General features: G+C 44.2%; 1 protein-coding gene across 18 annotated transcripts in view; it reads left to right on the top strand.

The window, feature by feature from the left end:
- The window catches only part of LOC137423347 (trinucleotide repeat-containing gene 6C protein), a 175,959-nt gene that overhangs the window by 72,168 nt on the left and 81,599 nt on the right, over nt 1-22,192 (top strand). The gene's annotated exons all lie outside the window — the stretch shown is intronic.

Here is a 22,192-nt window from a genome sequence, read left to right as displayed (position 1 = left end):
CTGAAGCCATTCCAATGTTGCTTTGGCTGCATGCTTGGGGTCATTTTCCTGTTGGAGCGTAAATCTTCGCCGCAGTCTAAGGTCTGTTGCACTCTGAAGCAGATTCTCCTCAAGGATTTGCCTGTATTTGGCTCGATTCATTTTTTCCTCTATCATTAAAAGTCTCCCGGTTCTTGCTGCTGAAAAGCATCTCCATAGCATGATGCTGCCACCACCATGCTTCACTGTAGGAATGGTGTTAGATTTGGAGGAGAGCGAGTGGAGAGAGGGTCGACGGCAGCTCTTTTTTTGGTGGGCTGGAGGCCATGCTGAACATCCCTAAGCGGTGGAGGAGCCTCAAAGGATAACCTGAGCTGTGTTGGATTTCCGCCAGACATAGCACTTTGCATTCAGGCCAAAGAGTTCAATTTTCGATTTGGAATCAATTTGTCGTTGCACACCCAAATCTGCTCAACTAGTCCGAATCCGTCTATAACTTTTTGAGATATCCTGCACACAGCCAAACAAATGTGGGTGAAAACATAACCTCCTTCCATCGTTGGTGGCAGAGGGAATAAAGAGAAACATGAAAATGCTCCTCGGAGAGAAAAAAAAGTAAAAGTTGCTTCAATTTAATCCAAACCTCTGGGAATTGTATTTTTTTTTTCAATTAGATAAAATTGAACCTGGTTTACCCGGGCTGTGCATAAGGCAACAGACCGCTCCTCGATTGCTGCCTGCTTTTATTTGCTGTTAATAAATATGCCGCGATATCTTTTCTGTTTAGAAATATTATGATTTGGAATTTCACAATACTCTATACAGATATAATAGGCTAATGCTGTCTGTCGGATCCCGGAAGGAGAAACCCTACACACATGCACACAGTTTGTGAGTACTTCTGCTAATTTTCTTCACAACTTGAACAAACTAGATGCAGAGAAATGGACTTGTCTTTGTCTGTTTTGTAATGACAGGAGAAGCTGCTGATTTCATTTGCTGAACCAAAAACAGATTATCTCTGGACAAAGTGCGATAAGACATAGTAGGAATCGACTCCTGAGACTTGGAACCGTTACAGGCGGGTAATCAGCTCTGGAGAATTTAGGGTTCAATTCCCATTTCTGATGGAGGGAATCGATTCTAACTGGGTAATTTATTCCTTTGCCCAAGCTGCATGTGTGTGCATACGTTTTTGAATTGGCACACACATTGATTTTAAAATAGCACCCCTGTGTGGCCTACTTTTATTGGGTGAGTGAAAGTGCTCATACCCCAGTGAGCCTCTGCATTTTAAAATGTTGTCTTGTTATCATAGTTTTAGGTTGGATATTGGTTTTATTGTTTCTGCACATTGTAATCGACATGGCTTTTGTATGTTACAAACATTCCTCAAAGTCAACATAATTTTTCACTATTTACAATGTGGCTGCCATCAATCTACATATAGAAAGAGCCATGCGTGCTTCCATGTGTGCTTGCGACTTCCACCCATTGGTTGGACAGTTCACCTGACTTGCACACAATTTCTATGCTACGGCCACCAATTTAGAAACCCTTTAGTTTAGAACCACTTAGAATTACCGTGCCCTGCGATGGCATCCGGAGTGACCGGGCAAGGTTCACGTTTGGCTGATCGGCTAATGAGGCGGTTGATCGTGTTCCATGCTATTCAACTCAAATGTGTTAAATCAATGCCTGCAGCAGTTTCCTTCAACCTTGGTCTGCATGCATTATTCAGCTTAGATCAGAGTTGGTCTGCATAAGTAGATGCTTCATCTTAGTCTGTTATTGAATTTAACAGATTGTAAAGCTGTTAGCATTCAGAGTCCCATCTAGGAATCGAGTTCTTGTGGCAACCTCAGGGGATGCATATCTCTGAAGCTGCGCAATGACATCACAGAAGGCAAGTTAGGTAGAGTTTAGATGTGGGTTGTCCGAGTTTAGATGTGGGTTGTCCAATATTCAACCTGTGGACCAGAGTCCAGCCTGCTAAAGGTTTGTACCCGGCCTGCCAACGTTTCATAACTTATGCTGATTGATTGATTTATTCATAACCTATGCTGACCACAGGTGAGTTCATTCCAAAGTATAGGAGAATCACCTGCTTGAAATCTAAATATTTCTAACAACTTCTTGGAGGTACCAATAATATTGTCCAGGCCATTTTAGGATTTCTTTGTGGAATAAGCTAAGATTTCGTAATTTTTTCAGCTTTTTTTGTTCTGTTCCACTGCAAACCAAAGAAATACATATGTGGATACCCAAAAGATTTTTTTTATTTCAACAATTTTCTGGAAGAAATGGTGCATTATTTTAAAAAAGTGCAAGGGTGCCAATATTTGTGTGTGTGTGTGTGTGTGTGTGTGTGTGTGTGTGTGTGTGTGTGTGTGTGTAGGTGTGTGTGTAGGTGTGTGTGTAGGTGTGTGTGTAGGTGTAGGTGTAGGTGTAGGTGTAGGTGTAGGTGTAGCCTGGTGTTGGCTTGGCGGTTAGGGCACAGGCTTGGGATCCTAGGATGCTGAGTTTGAATCCCGGTCAGTCGCTGAATTAACACTGGGGGGGTTGACTCAGCCTGTCATCCTTCCGAGGTCGGCAAATTGAGTACCAGCTTGCTGGGATGAAATGATCCCGGTGTGTACCCCAATTTAGAATAGATACATCGTATCCCTCCCTGCGCATGCATCGTAAGAGGCGACCAAGGGTTGGCGTCAGGAAGGGCATCCGGCCATAAAAACATTGCCTCAAACAGGGAACCATGATTGTCATGGGGCCCGCAAGGCTAATCCCCGCTCTAGCGGGGGAAAATGGCCTTAAAAAAAACGATCATTCATTCAAAAAAACTATTTTTTTTTTCCCGCTTCCAGTCCGGTCTGGAGAGGACGCTGGCGTTACTTGTTCGCCGCTTCTCCGACTGGGCCATTATATATAGTCTGCTTTTCTGGTGGTCGTGGCGGCTTTTTGGCCGTTGGGTCTGCCCTCTGCTCGGTCTCGGCTCTGCTCCTGGCTCCGCCTGCCCAGCTCTTCCACTGTTTCTTCAGGCACGCTCCCGTTGTTTGTGGCCGTTGTTTGCGGCTGTGGCTGTTTGCCGCTGCGGTCTTGGTTTGCTTGATTAGCGGCTGAAGTCGTTTGCCGCTGCGGCCTTTGCTGTCTTGATTAGCGGCTGCGGTCGTTTGCCGCTGCGGCAAGGCCTACTCGTCCTCCTCAACCTTGGCCTCTTACTCGTCCCTTCGCTCCTGCCTGGCATGGCTCTAAGGTACTCCGCTGCAAGGCTTCTTCTGCTCAATACTCACTCCACCCCATCATGCATCTCTGCAATCAAATCCCACGGACTCCTGCGACGACCGCAATGTTGAATTTCAGCCCCTCCCCTTCTCGTCTGCCTGTGACCGCACAGTTGACATCTGGGAAATGTGAGGCTCCGGTCGTAAGTTTGTTTATTTACAAACAGGTCACTTCATTCCCATACTCTGGTCGGCTCAGTGCACTCCCACTCATCGTCCCAGCGCACCTGGTCACAGCAACGCACACGATCGCACCTCCTGTCTGCAAACCCTGGCTAAATCACCTGAGTTCATCCCCACCGTACAAAGCAACATCAAGCTCACCCTGTTCAATACCCGGTCCCTCAAAAACAAAAGCCTCATCCTGAACGACTACATTCTGGAAAATAAACTGGACTTTCTCTGTCTCACTGAAACCTGGCAACAACCTCTGGACTACTTCTCACTCAACCTCACTACACCCAATGGATATTCTTACATCAATAAACCATGCTCGGAGGGCTGAGGTGGTGGAATTGCCGTAATTCACCGACAGGACATCAAGACCAGCCTCATCTCCATCTCATCTGCTCCATCATTTGAACACCTGGCTTTTAAACTCTCTGGTCACACACAGTCAGTCATGGCTGTCGTCTACCGCCCTCCCAAACCACACCCATCATTCCTGGCTGACTTCTACTTTCTGACCCAGCTCTGTTCCCTCTCCCCCTCAATCCTCCTCCTCGGTGATTTCAATATCCACATGGACTCCACTGACTCCACAATAACCACTGACTTCACTGATTTACTCACCTGCTTTAACCTCACTCAACATGTCAACTTTCCTACCCATAACCGTGGGCACATTCTGGACCTTGTCTGCTCCACTGGATTAATTTTGCACCATCTCTCTGGCTCCGACCTCACCCTCTCTGACCACTTAGCCATCACTATGACCATCAACATCCCCACCCCAGCACCAAGGCATTATCGCACTATCAATTTCCGTAAGCTAAACGCTCTTTCACCTACCTCATTCTCATCCACCCTCTCTGAAAAAATGTCCACTTTTCCCTTCGTTGACCTCCACACCCCTTCTGACCTCACTGACTACTACAACCACACTCTCTCCTCCTGCCTTGACCAGCTTGCGCCCGTGAAAACCAAAACAGTTTCTTTCACCCATTCTGCTCCCTGGTTTACCCTGAACTCCGCCTGATGAAAACTCGTGCTCGCCAACTTGAAAGACTCCGCAATAAAACAGGTCTCACAATTCACTCCCAAGCCTACAAGGACCACCTACAACACTACAAAGATGCCCTCTCCCGCGCCCGCTCCGCCTACTACTCTCAAATTATCCACTCTGGCTCTGGAAACCCAAAAGCACTCTTCTCTACAATAAACAAACTCCTCAGCCCCCTGGACACCACCACCCAGTCATTCACAGTAGACAACTGCATCTCCTTCCTTTCATTCTTCCAAAGCAAAATTGACAACATCTACAGCAGCTTAACCACCACCGCACCTGCTCCCCCTCAAACCACATGCCCCCCCTTATCCTGCCAACCCCTGTCTCAGTTCTCCCCAGTCTCCCCTACTGACCTCTCTGAACTCCTCATAGGAATGAAAACTGCCACCTGCACTCTTGACCCCATCCCCTCCAGCTTTGTCAAGGCCTCCCTTCCTGCTCTCTCTCCACTTATCACTGCAACAATAAACTCCTCCCTGTCTACAGGCATCGTCCCACCATCCCTCAAAATTGCTGCTGTTACCCCCATTCTGAAAAAACCTGGACTAAACTCTGACATCCTAAACAACTTCAGACCCATCTCCAACCTACCCTTTCTGTCAAAAGTTTTGGAACGCACTGTAGCCACTCAACTTAAACATCACCTCTCTGCCAATAACCTGTATGAATCATTCCAATCCGGATTCCGCTCCAACCACAGTACTGAAACTGCTCTCCTCAAAATCACCAACGACCTTCTCCTCTCCTCTGACGCTGGCAACCTCAACATTCTCATCCTCCTCGACCTCAGCGCCGCCTTTGACACCATCAATCACAACATCCTCCTCACCCGACTTGAAACCACCTTTAACATTACCGGCACTGCCCTCTCTTGGATCAAATCATACCTCTCCGACAGACGCCAGTTCATCTCCATCAATAACTGCAAATCCCCCACTGCTCCCCTCCCCCAAGGTGTCCCCCAAGGTTCAGTTCTTGGCCCCCTCCTCTTCATCCTGTACCTGTCCCCCCTTGGTCACTTAATCCGCCGTCATGGTCTCCAATTCCACTGCTTCGCCGATGACATCCAGCTTTTCATCTCCACCAAGTCCATCTCCACCGCCACCCACTCTATCCTGACAAACTGCATCACTGAAATAAAATCCTGGCTTCAAATCAACTTCCTCAAACTTTAACTATGATAAATCTGAAATAATCATCATTGGCCCAAAAACGCTCACCAAATCCACCCATAACTTTGCCCTCAACATCGACGGTTTCCCAGTATCCACCTCCTCTCACATAAGGAATCTTGGCATCATCTTTGACCAAACCCTCTCCTTCGACAAATACACTAAACAGATCACAAAGACAGCCTTCTTTCACCTGAAAAACATCGCCCGTCTCCGTCCATCCCTCTCCTCCACGGCTGCAGAAACCCTCATCCACGCCTTCATCACCTCCCGTCTGGACTACTGCAACAGCCTCCTCTTTGGTTCACCCTCAATAATCATCAATAAACTCCAATACATTCAGAACTCCGCTGCCCGTCTACTCACCCATTCCCGGACCCGTGACCACATCACCCCCGTCCTTTACAAGCTTCACTGGCTCCCCATCCCCCAGAGAATCTAGTACAAAATCCTCCTCTTGACCTACAAAGCCCTCCATAACCTGGCCCCATCCTACCTGACTGACCTCTCCAGACACACTCCCACCCGCAACCTCCGCTCTGCTGGTACCAACCTCCTGACCCCCCCCCCCCCCCCCCATGCGGACCAAATTCAGATCCTGAGGGGACAGGGCCTTCTTCATCGCTGCTCCCACCCTCTGGAACTCACTACCTCACACCATCAAAGACTCCTCCTCACTCACCACACTCACCACTCATACCTCCGCCAGGCTGAAGAAGAGCTGAACAGTTTATGTTTTGTATCCCACTGATAGGCCGAATCTGGATTCGGACCTGAACCAAAATCTCATTGGCTTGTTCTTGTCACCTTACCAACTCATCCTTACCTTACCAACAACGAGTTATGACTAAACCAAGTTTAGTCATAACTCGTCCATAACTTTTTAAAATATCATGTTGTATATTTCTTTTTGCCCGATCTCTCAATGGTGAAGAATCACTTAATAATTTAATAATTATCTTATCCGAATCCAGACTGAAATATTCACCAAAATCGAATCGATTAGTCCTTGTCACAAACACAACTTGTCCACAACGTTTTGTCCAAATCCGTCCATAACTTTTTGAAATATCATGCTTTGTATCGTTTTTGGCCCAACCTCTCAATGGTGAAGAATCACTTAAATAATTCTACTGGCCGGATCTGAATCTGGATCTTCACCAAAATTTAATCATTTCGTCCTTGTCACATACACTACCTCTCTGCCAAATTTCGTCTGAATCCATCCACAACTTTTTGAGATATCTTGTCACAGACAGACAGACAGACAGACAAACAAACAGACGAACATACAGACAAGGGTGAAAACATAACCTCCATCCACCTTCGGTGGTGGAGGTAATTAAAATTAGAAGTCCAATACAACAAACAACAACAGGCATTTTAAGGCCATTTTCCCTGCAAGAGCGGGGGTTAGCCAGAGCGGGGGTTAGCCAATGACGAAATTAAAATCCAAATCGAACGTGTGGTTTCTAAAGATTCATCGATCATTGAATATGACCCGGTGAATAATATGATGAAGATCAGGCATATGACTTGGCCCAGAACACTGCGTTTGTGCACTGCTGTCTTGACAGGAAGAGTAGATGAAAGGATTCCATTGAGTGACATAGGTTGGATACGAGAGTAGAGGGAGTCGGTAAGCTATGTGTGGAGTTGACTTTGGATCCCATGGGCAGAGTTTTGAGAGTAAGACAGAATGCCAGATTGTATCAAAAGCACAAACTTTGTCATGAGAGACGGCCCTGATCTCATGTCTGACATTGAGAGCCTCCATCCTTGGGTAGGTGAGTTGAAGCAGCATGTCCAAGGTGGAGTGACTTAGTCTGAAACCAAATCGGTGATTAGATGAGTTTGTTGGAGAAAAGGAAGGAATTCACATCAACTGCAATGATGGATTCCATGACCTTACTGATGATTGGAAGTAAGCTGATAGGTCTGTAGTTAGGTGTTCAGTTTTTCCACCTTTTTATCTATTGCAGTGATGTTGGCAGATCTCCAAACAGATGGAAGATGGCCTAGCATAAATGACAGGGTGAAAAGGGCAGAGAGAGGAAGTGCAAGAGCAGCAGAGCAGGTTTTTAAGACGTGAGCTGATGCCGTCCAGTCCAGTCACAGAATCGATGGTTGAAAGAAACTTTTCCACCTTCTCGGCTGCAAAAGACGTATTCCAGGAGCAGTTGGGTACAACAGCGATGGATAGGTACAGAGAGTGAGGGGTCGTGGACACAAGATTTGGAAGCAAACACAGAATTGAGGCATTCAGCCTTCTCACAAGCGGAGGTGGCTATAAAGCAGAGAAGAGTGTATTTGGCAAAGAATGGTTACTTCTTCAGAATGGCAAAGGACCACTTGATCTTCATGCTATGTGTCAATGCGTCTGGTGACCAGAGTGAAATGACTGCTTGTGCTCTCAAAGGCACGTTGTTGCAGATATGCTAGTGCATTGGACAGCGAACAGAAAGGCATGGATCATAGTATCACTTTTTGAAGACTGGTTTACCAAATATGTCATTCTTGCAAGAGTTGAAGTTGTTACTTCTTGCAAGAGAAGGCATTCATCTTCATTGACAACTCTCATGGGTACCCTGATGACGTGAATGACTCGACATCAATGCTATGTTTGCCTGATGTCTAAAATGAAGTCAAGGACATTATCAGCATAGCACAAGGCATCCCTGGTGAAGGTTTTGGTGACATTATTGAAGGTGACAGTAATGTCACCAAATGTGTAGACGACCACATTGAGTTACACACGGAAGAACTTGCAGCTGGCAGCCGCAGAAGAGGTTACTGAGCAGCAGCAGTCTTGTCTGTAAAGTGAGGAGCAAGCTACACCACATACAGTATGTCAGCACAGGACTACATCGATATCACCAAACCTCTTTCGTCAAATGTGTTTTTGCCTTACAGTATTCCAATCATAGACAGCAGCTGTCACTTTTTATCGATTTGGAACTAATTGACGGTTATTTTTATCCCCACGTTATTTGATTTAAAAAAAAAAAACGTGGGATATAGTAATCGGCTTTGTCTGTCCGTCCGTCCGTCACGCTATCTCCTAAACGGTTGTGCAGAAATTCACCAAATTTGGTAGTTATGATCATCACATGGCAGGAAGGTTCAAGAGCAGTATCATTTTTGGCCCAGCCACCTGCGGCAATATCAAAAAATCAAATACTGAAAAATGTTATTACGAGAACATTTTAAACCGTTTTTAAATGAAACTGTATATGCAGTCAACATTGGGTGATTGATCATTGGGTTGATCAACATCAACATATATTCGAATCCGACTTCCGGTCCCTCGAGCGATGGGGCTTGCTTCGATCTCTCCACGGCATCAAAGTTTGAGTGTTTTCCTGTTCGTTTCTTTGTCAAATTTCCGCTGCGTATTTTGTTGTGTATGTGTTATTGTGTGTTTCTATTTGGTTTTGGTTTTGTAGTTGTTGCAAATTTGTGTGTAATTAGTCGTTTCTTTGTTCGTGCCTCGTGCGCCTCATGCGGCCTGGTGTCTCGTGCGGCCTCCTCGTCTCGACTTGTGCCCCGCCCCCTATATCTCGTTTTTCTTTCACCTCTGCTCCTGCTTTCTCAAATCCACGTTCTCACTTAGAGACTTTTCCCAGATTGTTTTTCATGGTTTTGTTTAAATATTTATTTAAATATGTTTAAACCGCAGCCGTGCTGCTGACGCCATCCCCCCCCATCCCCCCCCCCCCGAATTTCCATGTTTTAAACGTTTCCCAGTGTGTACCCTGGATAAGAATAGGTGCGCCGTATCCCTGCGTGTCGTAAGAGGCGACTAAGAGGGTTGGCGTCAGGAAGGGCATCCGGCCATAAAAACTTTGCCTCAAAAAGAGAACCATGACAATTACAACTACATGTGGGCAGGGTACAGCCTGAAGTGGAGATCGGTTTCTGAGGTTTGGGACATGGAATGTAGGGACAATGACAGGGAGATCAGGAGAAGTGGTGGAAGTATTGGTCAGAAGAAGAGTGGACATATGTTGTGTGCAAGAGACGAGATGGAAGGGAAGTGGTGTGAGAATGGTGAAGGGTAGGCAGGGACAGAAATACAAGTTTGTGTGGCAAGGGTGCCTGGAGGGCGTGAATGGTGTTGGTGTCCTGTTTTCTGAGGAGTTTGTAGACAGTGTGGTGAGTGTGACTAGAGTGAGTGATAGGTTGATGATGGTGAAAATGATGATTGGAAAGCTCTTGGTGAACGTCATCTCGGGATATGCTCCGCAGGTTGGTCGAAGCGATGAAGAGAAGGACAGGTTCTGGTGTGCGATAGAGAAGCTGATGGAAAACGTGAAAGATGAGGAAGTTGTTGTGGTAGGAGGAGACCGAAATGGACATGTGGGAAGGAGTATGGATGGTTTTGACGGAGTTCATGGGGGTTACGGATATGGTGTGAGAAATGGAGAAGGTGAAAGGATTTTGGAGTTTGCTGATGGAGCCGATTTGTTGATTTGTAATACTCAGTTCCAGAAAGAGGATAATAAGCTTGTTACATACACGTCAGGTGGGTCGACGACAACCGTTGACGACCTGATGGTGCATAGGCGAGATAGGGGGCACCTCCGGGACACAAAGGTGATCCCGGGGGAGGAGGCCGTTTCACAGCACCACTTGGTTGTCTGCGACGTAAGGGTGAAAGGTGCGAGGAGAGCTCAGCGGGTGAAGTACCAACCGAGAATGAAGGTGTGGAGGTTGAAAGAGGTGACAGTAAGGGAGGCATTAAAAGAGAGGCTGAGTAGGGTCGAGGATGATGTGGTTGAGCTTGAAAGTGGTTGGATGTCAATGAAAGCTAGTCTGTTGGGAGCCGTTGGTGAGGTATGTGGATGGACAAAAGGACCACCGAGGCACTCGGAAACATGGTGGTGCGATGATTAAGTTGGAAAGAGGATTGATGAGAAGAGGAAGAAGTTCAAGGCGTGGCAGAAGGCGAAGGGTACGGGAGCAGAAATAGCAGAGCATGAAAGTTATAAGGCAGCCAGGAAGGCTGCAAAGAAAGAGGTAGCAAAGGCGCAGGAGGCATGTAGGAAAATGTTCGGAGAACGCTTGGATTCGGAAGAGGGTCAGAAAGCAGTATTCAGGAGTGCAAAGCAGATAGCGAAAGAGAGGTGTGATGTGATGGGGGTGAGTTGCTTGAAGGATGAAGTGGGACAAATCGTTGTCGACCCAGATGGAATTAAAGGAAGATGGAAAAGATATATGGAAATGCTGTTGAATACAGAGAATGAATGGGATGGCAACATAGAGAGTAACCCAGTTTTAGGACTGGCAGAGAAGATAACTGAGAAGGAAGTTGAGGAAGCGATAAAAGCAATGAAGTGTAGAAAAGCGGGAGGGCCGACCGACGGGAGTTGTGGGAGATATGTTGAAGGCAGCAGGAAGTTGGGGTGTGAAGAGAATGGCAGAGATCTGTAATCTGGTGGTGAAAGAAGGCCGCATTCCAGTGGATTGGGAACTGAGTACTATATACAAGGGGAAAGGTGACCCTCTGGAGTGTGGCTCGTACCGAGCGATAAAGTTATTGGAGCATGGAATGAAGGTATTGGAAAGGGTGTTGGAGAGGAGGATAAGGAAGAAAGTGAAGATCGACGAAATGCAGTTTGGATTCATGCCAGGAAGAGGAACGACAGACGTGCTTTTCATTGTGAGGCAGTTGCAGGAGAAGTACATGGAGAAGAGGAAGAAGTTGTTTCTTGGGTTTGTTGATCTGGAGAAAGCATTCGATAGGGTTCCACGCAAAGTATTGACATGGGCATTGAGGAAGTTAGGAGTGGAGGAATGGTTGATCAGAGTAGTGATGGCAATGTACAAAAGAGCGCGCACAGCTGTAAGGACGAAGGACGGGAACAGTGGTGAGTTTGAGGTGAAGGTGGGAGTGCATCAGGGGTCGGTACTAAGTCCACTACTATTTGTAGCTGTGATGGAGGTGCTGGCTCAGAACGTAAAGGAGGGTTTACCGTGGGAGTTGTTGTATGCAGATGATCTGGTGTTGATTGCGGAAAGTATGGATGGACTGAAGGAAAAGATGAACACGTGGAAGGAATGTATGGAGACAAAAGGTCTGAAGGTGAATATCGGAAAGACGAAGGTGATGGCAAGTGGTAAAGCATGTGGTGAGGTGGAAAGAACTGGGAAGTGGCCCTGTGCTGTGTGTAGGAAGGGTGTCGGAGTGAACTCCATTCAGTGTACAATGTGCGCTGAGTGGGTTCATCAAAAATGTAGTGGTCTGAGAGGGTCATTAAGCAGTGTGGCAGCTACATTCAAATGTAAGGTGTGCACAGAGGGAGCTGCAGATGGAGGAAATGTTGAGTTGGATCTTGGAGACGGCGTGAAACTGGAAGGTGTGAAAACATTTTGCTGCCTCGGAGACATGCTGAATGGTGAAGGTGGATCAGACTCGGCAACGGTTGCTCGAGTGAGATGTGCATGGAAGAAGTTTCGGGAATTGAGTGGCGTGCTGATGATGAGGGGAGTGTCGTTGAAGCTGAGGGGAAAGGTGTATGCTGCATGTGTGAGAAGTGTTATGATTTATGGGAGCGAGACATGGGTAATGAACGTAGAGCAGCAACAAAGGTTGGAAAGGGTGGAAATGCGAATGGTTCGACCGATGTGCGGAGTATCGTTGAGAGAGAGGAAGACAAATGATGAATTGCGAAAGATGATGGGAATAGAGCCTGTGATTGATGCTGTGAAGAGGAACAGGTTGAGATGGTTTGGTCATGTGTTGAGGAAGGATGAAAGTGACTGGTTGAGAAGAGTGATGGAAATGAATGTAGAAGGAAGTAGAAGACGGGGAAGACCGAGAAAGACTTGGCTAAAGATGGTGGAAGAAGAAATGCGGGCAAGGGGGTTAACAAGGAGAGATGCAGAAAATAGGGCAAAATGGAGAAGATTGTCATGGGGACCGCAAGGCTAACTCCCGCTCTAGCAGGGAAAATGGCCTTTAAAATGCATGTTGTTGTTGTTGTATTGGGTGACCCATGAAATATGTAACAATGTTTTTGGATTTGATCCCCGGGTTTCATGCCGCAGAGGAAACAGAAATTGTTATGCCTCCGCTGACGGTCGGCTTAGGCATTATGTTTTATGGGTTGTCTGTCCGTCTGTGATAGGTTTTTGTTACCGTGGTAGTTTGAAAACGGCTGAAGGGATCTTAGTCAAACCTGGTGCAGGTACACTACCGGTCAGAAGTTTTAGAACACCTCAATTTTTCCAGTTTTTATTGAAATTTACGCAGTTTAATGTCTCAATGTATTCTGAAATTAAGCATAGAACAAATAAACAATATGAATATACTGAATGATCGTTTTAAGGCCATTTTTCGCTGCTAGAGCGGGGGTTAGCCTTGCGGGCCCCATGACAATCATGGTTCCCTGTTTGAGGCAATGTTTTATGGCCGGATGCCCTTCCTCACGCCAAGCCTTGGTCACGCTCTTACGATGTGCAGGGATACAGTGTGCCCATTCTAAATCGGGGTACACACCTAGCCCATTCAAAATCGGGGTACACACCGTGATCATTCATCCCAGCAAGCTGGTACTCAATTTGCTGACCTCAGAAGGATGACAGGCTGAGTCAACCCCCCTTGTGTTAATTCAGCGATCGACCAGGATTTGAACCCAGGATCCTCGGATCCCAAGCCGGCACGCTAACCGCTAAGCCAACACCAGGCTAAGACTTTATCGAACATAGAACAAATAAACAATTGGAGATAAAAAAAAAATCATAGAATCATTTTGTTTAACAAAATTTAATTTAAATTTTTGACTCGGCAAAGTAGCCACCTTTTGCAGATATAACCGCCGAACACACTCGTGGCATTCTTTCCACGATGGAAATCAAATATTGTTCGGGAAGTTCTTCCCAACACTGTTGCAGGAATTCCCACAAATGTGTTGCACTTGTAGGTTGCTTTGCTTTCACCCTTCTGTCCAGTTCTTCCCAAACCAGCTCGATGGGGTTTAAGTCTGGAGACTGCTGGCCATTCCATGATTTTAAGCCTACTGTCTTGTTCTTTTCCTCGAAGGTAGTTTTGACATAGCCTGGAGGTGTGTCTAGGGTCATTATCTTGCTGTAGAATGAACCCCTGACCAACTAGGCATATACCAGAGGGTATTGCATGGTGCTGTAAAATGCTGTGGTAGCCCTTTTGGCTCAGGGTGCCAGTCACTCTGTGCAAGTCGCCGACTCTGGATCCAGCAAAAGAGCCCCAGACCATCATGCTTCCTCCTCCATGTTTGACAGTTGGTGTCGCACACTGAGGAACCATCCTTTCGCCTACTCGATGGCGTACAAAAACCGTGTGTGATGAACCAAAGATTTCAAATTTTGATTAATCGTTTCATAAGACCTTCTTCCAGTCTTCATTAGTCTACTGTCGGTGCTTCATGGCCCAGGCAAGACTCTTTTTCTTATTTTGCCATCTTAGCAATGGCTTTCTTACTGCCACTCGACCTGTCAAACCTGCAGCTCGAAGTCTTCTCTTCACAGTTGAAACGGACACTTGCTTACTTCAACCAGTGTTAAGCTGTGCTTGAAGCTGTTGTCCTGTGAGCTGCCTATCACACAAGCTATTGACTCTCAGAAACTTGTCTTCTGATTCTGTTGTGGCTTTGAGTCTGCCAGACCTCTTCCTGTCAGAGTTTCCTCCAGTTTCCAAGTGCCTTTTGATGGTGTAGGAAACTCTACTCACTGACACCTTGGCTTTCTTTGCAATTTCTCTAAAGGGAATACCGACACTTTTAAGGGTTATAATGGTCTGTCTGTCTTACTGCTTACCTTTGTACCATTGCAGGTTATTCACTGGACTTGAATTGCTTAAATTTCAAGAAAAACTGTAAAAATTGAGGTGTTCTAAAACTTTTGACCGGTAGTGTATGTTTAATGAGGTAAGGATGAACTGATTAGATTTTGGGGGTCATGATGGCAAAAGCCTGACGTCATGTGAGGTAAAAATCCTGTTACTGCGATAACTTGTGAATCGGTGATGAGTTTCTGACCAAAGTTGGTACACATATGTATTATGATGCGAAGATTAACTGATATGATGATTTTGGGGCCAAGAGGTCAAAGGTCCAAGTCAGTAATAGGTTTATAACTTGAGAACGGCTGAAGGGATCTAATTCTAACTTGGTATATATATATATATATATATATATATATATGATGTAAAGATCAACATTTTGGGGTCAAGAGGTCAAAGGTCAAACATCACGTCACATCAGGCAAACATTCTGTTACCAAGCTAACTTGTGAACCAGTCATGGGATTTTCACCAAACGTGATATAATTATGTAGCCTACTATGATACAAAGATAAACTGATTCGATTTTGTGGGTCACGAGGTCAAAGATCAGAGGTCATGTCAGGTAAAAATGTGATAACTTGAGAACAACTGAAGTGATTAAAATCAAAATTGATACAAGAATTATAATGATGCAAACATGAACTGATTAAATTTTGAGGTCAAAGGTCAAAAGTCATGTTGAAGTAAACATTATGTTGCTGTTCCAACTTGTGAACAAGTGATGGGATTTTGAACAAACTTGGTATATGTATATATGATGCAAAGATGAACTGATTGGATTATGACATCAACAGATCAAAGGTTGGAGGTCATGTCAGGTAAAAATGTGATAACTTGAGAACAGCTGAAAGGATTTAAATCAAAATTGGTACAAGAATGTATAATGATGTAATAATGTGGGTGGAGGCATATCGGTCGACGTCGTACCTTCGAAGTGTCGTTCTACAGTTTAAACTGTAGTTTAAAACTCAAAATTTGATATTGGGTCATTCCTGGTGGAACTTTGTGACATCTTTCAACTTTGCTTTTGGTAGGAAGCATAGGGATATTTGATGGCATGCCATCTACTTCGCTCTAGTTTTGTTTTTTCCAATTGTATTCTTTCAGGTTTTTTTTGCTGTGAAAATTATCTACATAGGTATGACCTACATGAATTGTGTTTTCATTCTGAGATCATCCATTTGTCTCCCATTAATTGAAGAAAAGGCATTTTAATTGATATACGATATCCTAAAAGGAAACGATCTGTTGGTCAGGTTATTCTAGAGAACACAAGGTTCTGGCTGCAACTAGCCGCTTGGCTCATTACTATTTGTTGGCTTGGTGTCCTCGCTGTGCAGAACTTTCTTGATAATTAAAAATGGCTCAACTGGACTTCCTTTTTTGGGGATGCATTCTTGAATTAAAATGTTTTCCTCTTCTTTCTGGCATCTCCTTCCTGATTTTGTCACACTGGTATCCAAACTATATTGATGGTAGACCAGCTGACATTCTAAGTGCAGTCATATTGGCTTTGTTTCAAAGTCCCGTTGCCACAGACAGCTTGCCTTGCTTGCATGTGTCATACAACTTGCTGGTAACCCTAAATAAAAAGAGTTAACACACAGATTTTGATAACCTAAAGCCAAATACCAGATGTCTGATACATTTATTTGTCCTATATATGTACTGTATATCTAAATAGAGAGAGGGACAAGAAGTTTTAGTCTTTGAAAATTTTTATCCCAAAAAGCATTATCCCAAATTTGCCAAAAGGTTTTATCCCAAATTGAATTGGTTAGTTGTTTTGACCATTTTCAACAAAGGTTTTTAATTGAAGGGGATAAATGTGTAACATGGAAGTAAAAGGCACGAACAGTGCACAGCATTTTAGTATCATTCCTTTAATAGACGCAAGCATTTCGACATTTCCATGGACATTGTGTTTTTTTTGGCACTTATTGTGCCACAAGTTTTGGAAGGTGGGAGGGAAGGAATTGCATGTTGAATTGGACCAGGAAGCAGGCAAAGGGATGAAAGTGGAGTGCAAGTGGGGGTTTGGAAAATTGGGCAAGCACAGTGGTTTATTTAGCGGCCATGTTAGATCACTGTGCTGAGTTAGGGAAGGCAAGGCTTTCTTGGTGTCTTTTCCTTTGAGGTGAGAGGTGCGCTGCTGCATTTTGCTGACTCCTGGCGTATACTCAGCATCTTTGTCATTACAGAGCTGTCTCCGTGCATGTGATGGTTGCAGGCTATCTACAGTTCCCTTTCTCGATACTGCAGCTTGATTGTGATTCCAGCATGATGACACAACCGTTTTTTTCCACATGTAATTATTTGTCTCGTTTTATTCTCTTGACAATGTTCAAAACAGTTGAGTGAAGAGAATGTATCTTGGAACTATTGACTGCCAGTTTTTCAGTTGTTTGGAAGAGCTGCTGTCGCATGCTAATATGGCGGTTTTCCAGTCTGCCCAGGATTAACGTGCCTTGAAAACAGGACTGTCTGTGTGGAGGCAAACTTGATTAATGACTACTTGCAGAATTTGAATGCATATTACTCCTGAAAGTTACTGTCCTGCAAGTAGGATTGTTACTGGTGAACATTGTTAATTTCAGATATATCTTTTAAATGACAAATAAAAACTTTCGAAAACTAGTTTGTGGATAGCAAAAGACTAGATTTATCTGTTGTTTTTTAGGAATTTATTGGATGTATCTCCAGGTCATTTTATTTGAATCCAACCTCATTGTTTTTGGTCCAGATGAAATTTCTACTGTTTTGAAATTGTTGGCCCGGTTGCATATAAAGCATTCTCAAGGAACGATTTGAGGATTTACTTCAATATCTCCTTACATTTCCCCTTAAGGACACCCTTAATTTGAGGATGGTTGCATATACGAATATTCCTTAAGCTTTTCCTTAAAATCTTCCTTAAACTCAAGGGAGCACCACTCCGTCTCTCCTTACTCCCCACCATTCTCCTCATTTTAAGTGAAACTTATTGTTTTGCACCCATATTTCTCTTTCATAATTACATACTGTCACCATTCCTGGAAAGTTTCCAAACATTTACTGCACACATTAATGCATTTACAATAAATTGCTCAATGAGAATCAAATGAATTTTACACAAGAATAATTTTATTCATCCGGAAGCACGTGTTCCCCACGTAACAAGTGTCAGTCACGTGTTCATTACGTGTTCTTGCTTTCAGGCGCCTCTTCCTATCTCCAATCTGATTGGTTGCCTGGCAGAGCAACTGCTCCTAGGGACTTCCTTAACCTTGAGGAAATCCTTAATTGAGGATTTCCTAAGGGTTGTTTATGCAACAGCCCTTAAGGAAATCCTTCGCTAAGGAATCACAATGTACCTTAAGTCAAATCTTTCCTAAAGGATAAGGGAATTTTATGCAACTGGGCCATTACTTCCGTCGCTCAGCGGAGTGAAATGGGGACTATGGCTTTCCCCTCTGTCCGTGTGTCCGTGTGTCCGTGCGTGTGTAAGCGAAGGACCGCATTCAAATTTGGTGTGTGGGTGCAACCCACGTCAAAATCCAAGATGGCCACCACCATGTATGTCTGAACCTTGAGATGAATATCTTAAAAAATAAGCGAAGTACCAACTTCTAATTTGGTGTGTGGGTGTATCTCGGCACAAGGAAGAACGCTGGTTAAAATCGGGTCGCCACGTCAAAATCCAAGATGGCCGCCGCCATGTATGTCTGAACCTTGTAACCTGCATATCTTGAAACATAAGCGAAGTACCAACTTCTAATCTGGTGTGTGGGTGTATCTAGGCATAAGGAAGGACGCTATTGAAAATTGGGTCGCCACGTCAAAATCCAAGATGGCCGCCGCCATGTATGTCTGAACCTTGTGAGATTAATATCTTGAAAAATAAGCGATGTACCAACTTCTAATTTGGTGTGTGGGTGTATCTCGGCATAAGGACGATCGCTATTGAAAATTGGGTCGCCACGTCAAAATCCCAGATGGCCGCCACCATATATATGTCTGAAACTTGTGAGCGAAATATCTCGAACAATAAGCGAAGTACCAACGTCTAATCTGGTGTGTGGGTGTATCTATTGGGTCGCCACGTCAAAATCCAAGATGGCCACCGCGATGTATGTCCGAACCTTGAGATGAATATCTTGAAAAATAAGCGAAGTACCAACTTCTAATTTGGTGTGTGGGTGTATCTCGCCATAAGGAAGAACGCTATTGAAAATTGGGTCGCCACGTCAAAATCCAAGATGGCCGCCACCATATATATATTTAGATGAAATTTGATGGACAGGTTGGGTGTGTATCGAGGACAAATTGGTTATATTTTGGTGAAGATCCAGATCTGGATACTAGAATTGTTAAGTGATTCTTCACCATTGAGAGATGGGGCAATAACTATATATAGCCGGATATTTCAAAAAGTTATCTTGGATTCGGAGGAAACTTAGTAAATTAGTTGCGTGTTTGACAAGGACGAATTGATTCGATTTTGGTGAAGATCCACATCTGGTTCTGGATCCTTGGAATTATAAAAGTAATTCTTCACCATTGAGTGATGAGGCCAAAAACGATGAATAGGATGATATCTCAAAAAGTTGTGGATGGGTTATGACTGAACTTAGTGGATGAGTTGGTTAGGTGACGAGAACAAGCCGATTAGATTTTGCTTCAGGTCCGGATGCAGATCCGGCCTTTCAGTGGGACACAAAACATAAACTGTTCAGCCTGGCGGAGGTTTGCTCTCCACTGAGTGCCGTTATAGTTCTAAAATGTATTAGTGAATTTCATGTGCATTTGCATTCTTTTTCACCATGTATTGAAATTTTAGATGTCTTCTGGAAACAAACCAAATGGTCTGAGAAACTTGATACTTATCACATGTAGCAGTAAATTGAGAGACATTACATGTGGATTGTGGTATATTTGATATTTTATTTTAAAAGTTAGAGGACTTGACTAATTGGATAAGTTAGAGGACGTGTGTGTCTACGTGTGTGTGTTGTACATGCTGTACATGTACTTACACGGGGGCATTCAGCGGTGACTGGCGTTTTATTCCTTTTTGATAGAAAATCAAAAGTACAAGGCATTTAATGAAGTGTTTAGCATTTATTTCATTGTCATCCCCTGTTACGCAAGCACACTTCTCCCATCGATGTGGTCATGCCTTGATGCCATCCGCATCTCAGAAATCTTTGGGACCAGCATACCGCTTTGACACTGATCTTCATTATTTGTCGTCTTGACTCCTACCAGAAGTGCAATGAGTAGTCCAGAGAGATGAAAATAATACGGGGGACAAGTCTCGACTGGGTTAATTTGGGACTTCTCAGCCTCGCTACACCTGAGTAGGAATGGATATAGCAGTAAAGTAATGCCCGAAGACAGCATAGCGAGCCATCATCTGTGTATTCCTTGTATACGTTGATTGTGTAACAAATCCACTTGTACTACGCATTGTTGATTTTCTGACATTCACGAAATTCTTTATTAATTTAACCGTTAAGGAACCAAAACATTGTTGCAGTAAGCTTTTTGGCTGATTGACTCGGATCAGCCCGTATTTTCTGTTGCACACCGCTCCTTTCCTATGCCATCTCCAGGCGCTGCATAACGTCATTGCTGGGCACCGAAGGGGGCCCGGCAATGACGCGTGCTGAAAGGGAGTACTCAGTTTTCACTGAGTGAAACTCGGTTTTCAGTTTTTTTCAGTTTTACTCGGTTTCACTTCTTTCTTTCTTTCTTGTTTGTTTATCCAGGCAATATCTCAGCCATCCTTTGAGCTAGGAAGCTGAAATTTCGGCACAATAGTGAACAAGTGCTTTTGGCCAAAACAGTATTTTTTGTTTTTTGATTAATCAATTAATTGATCAGTTACTTAATTATTATCGATTAATTAAGTACATATTTATTTCCTTTCTCTTCTGGGCATTATCTCGGGCATCTTTTGAGCTGTGAAGCTGATATTTGGACATGACAATGACCAAGTGATTTGGCTGTAAGGCTATTTTTGATGTATTGATTAATCAATTAATTGATTAATTATTTAATTATTTGATTAATGACTTTTTTTTGTTTTGTTACACATTCGGATGACGGTGGTGGTTTAGGTATTCTGTTAGCCAATTGATCAATTATTTAATTATTTTATGATTATTATTTCTTTATTTTCATTATTAATCTTTTCTTTATTTTCTTTCTTATCTGGGCAATATCTCAGGCACCTTTTGAGCTAGGAAGCTGATATTTTGATGTGACAGTGGCCAAGTGATGTGGCTATAAAGGATATTTTGATTTATTGATTAACCGATTAATTATTTATTAATTAATCAATTAATTCTTTAATTTTTCGATTAATGACTTATGTAATTAATTTTCAAAAACTTGCAGCTTCGGATGAGGCACTGGTGGTTTAGGTATGCTATTAGTATTAGCCAATTGATTAAGAAAATATTTTATGATCATTATTTATTGATTTTAATTATGCAATTAATCAATCAATTATTGTACACCTCTCCCTCCCAATACAGTCTCTATAGTCTATGCGGTGCATGGTGGTATTGCTGGGCGCCGAAGGTGCCCCGGCAATGCTGCGCTGGAGGATTTTTATTTATTTGGTATGGGGGTGGTGTACTTTGAATGTATCTGTACTTGTTTTGTATTTAACTCACCTGTGGGGACGTCTAACCCTCTCACTCCTGATTACACCTCACCTACCCCTGGTTGTACTGTTCCCGACTGCAGCCTTTCTGCCCGTGCCATCCTAGACCACGCCGTTTCCAAATTCCCAATACTATTCTCAGCTGCACCTCGTTCGGTCATACTGTTGCCACTTGCACCAATGTTAGTTGCAATGGAGTCTGTCTGTGTCACCCCCTCTACCACAGTCGACCCTGAACCGACCTCCATCACTCCTGACCCAACAACAATTCTTGACGAGTACTATCCCTGACCTCGCTGTTTCTGACTTCTGACCTGGCTGTCTTTAACCCCCTAAATCATATGTCTCCTTTACCTCATGGAGTAGGTGTCAGAACCAACCTATGGGTCATGCCATATTCTTCTTCTGGCTTCTTAATACAAGTGCACTTCCCCGCTAATGTGTCACACTCCGCTTCAGCAGCGTACTCTTGCAGGTGTGTTCTTGCGCTTGCAAAACACACTTTGCTGCAGGCTCGGCCTTGGGTTCAGTGAATATCATGACATAAGTAGGGTTTTTGGTGGGATGGTGGGAGAAGAGCAAATAAACAAGTTGATATGCGGGGAGCAGAGTAAAAGGGAGGGGAGGGGATCACCCAATTGATGGGATTGTTTCCAGCAGCCATGAGGTCAGGAACAACACCTCCGATACTAGCATGGTCAACTCTGGTGCCCTGCAGGTTTCTGGATAGCCTTCAACTCCACGGCCCCATGTCCCACATCTGCTGCCGAACCATGCTGCGACCCATGAGAGCTTCTCAAGGTCGACTCGTCTTCTCCAGTTATTGACGGTTCTCATGCTGCCGAACGTACCTTTATTACTCTGCTCTCCCTTGGTTGGCGTATTTGTTCCCATGCCAACGCAGAACCACGGGGCATAACAAAATTAAAGAAATAAATAGTGGAGGTTGGTCGTATGGGAAACCAGATCTGTGGCGCATGTGGCTGAAAGGAACAGGATGGGAAACCAGACCCTCCATTTGGAGCTATATACTGTTTGCAAAACATTTTTGTGGTT

The sequence above is a fragment of the Myxine glutinosa genome, chromosome 3 (assembly GCF_964187855.1).
Source record: "Myxine glutinosa chromosome 3, kmMyxGlut1.1, whole genome shotgun sequence".
Classification (NCBI taxonomy): Eukaryota; Metazoa; Chordata; class Myxini; order Myxiniformes; family Myxinidae; genus Myxine; species Myxine glutinosa.
The sequence above is the reverse complement of the archived record's forward strand: the minus strand, read 5'-3'. Positions and strand labels throughout refer to the sequence as shown.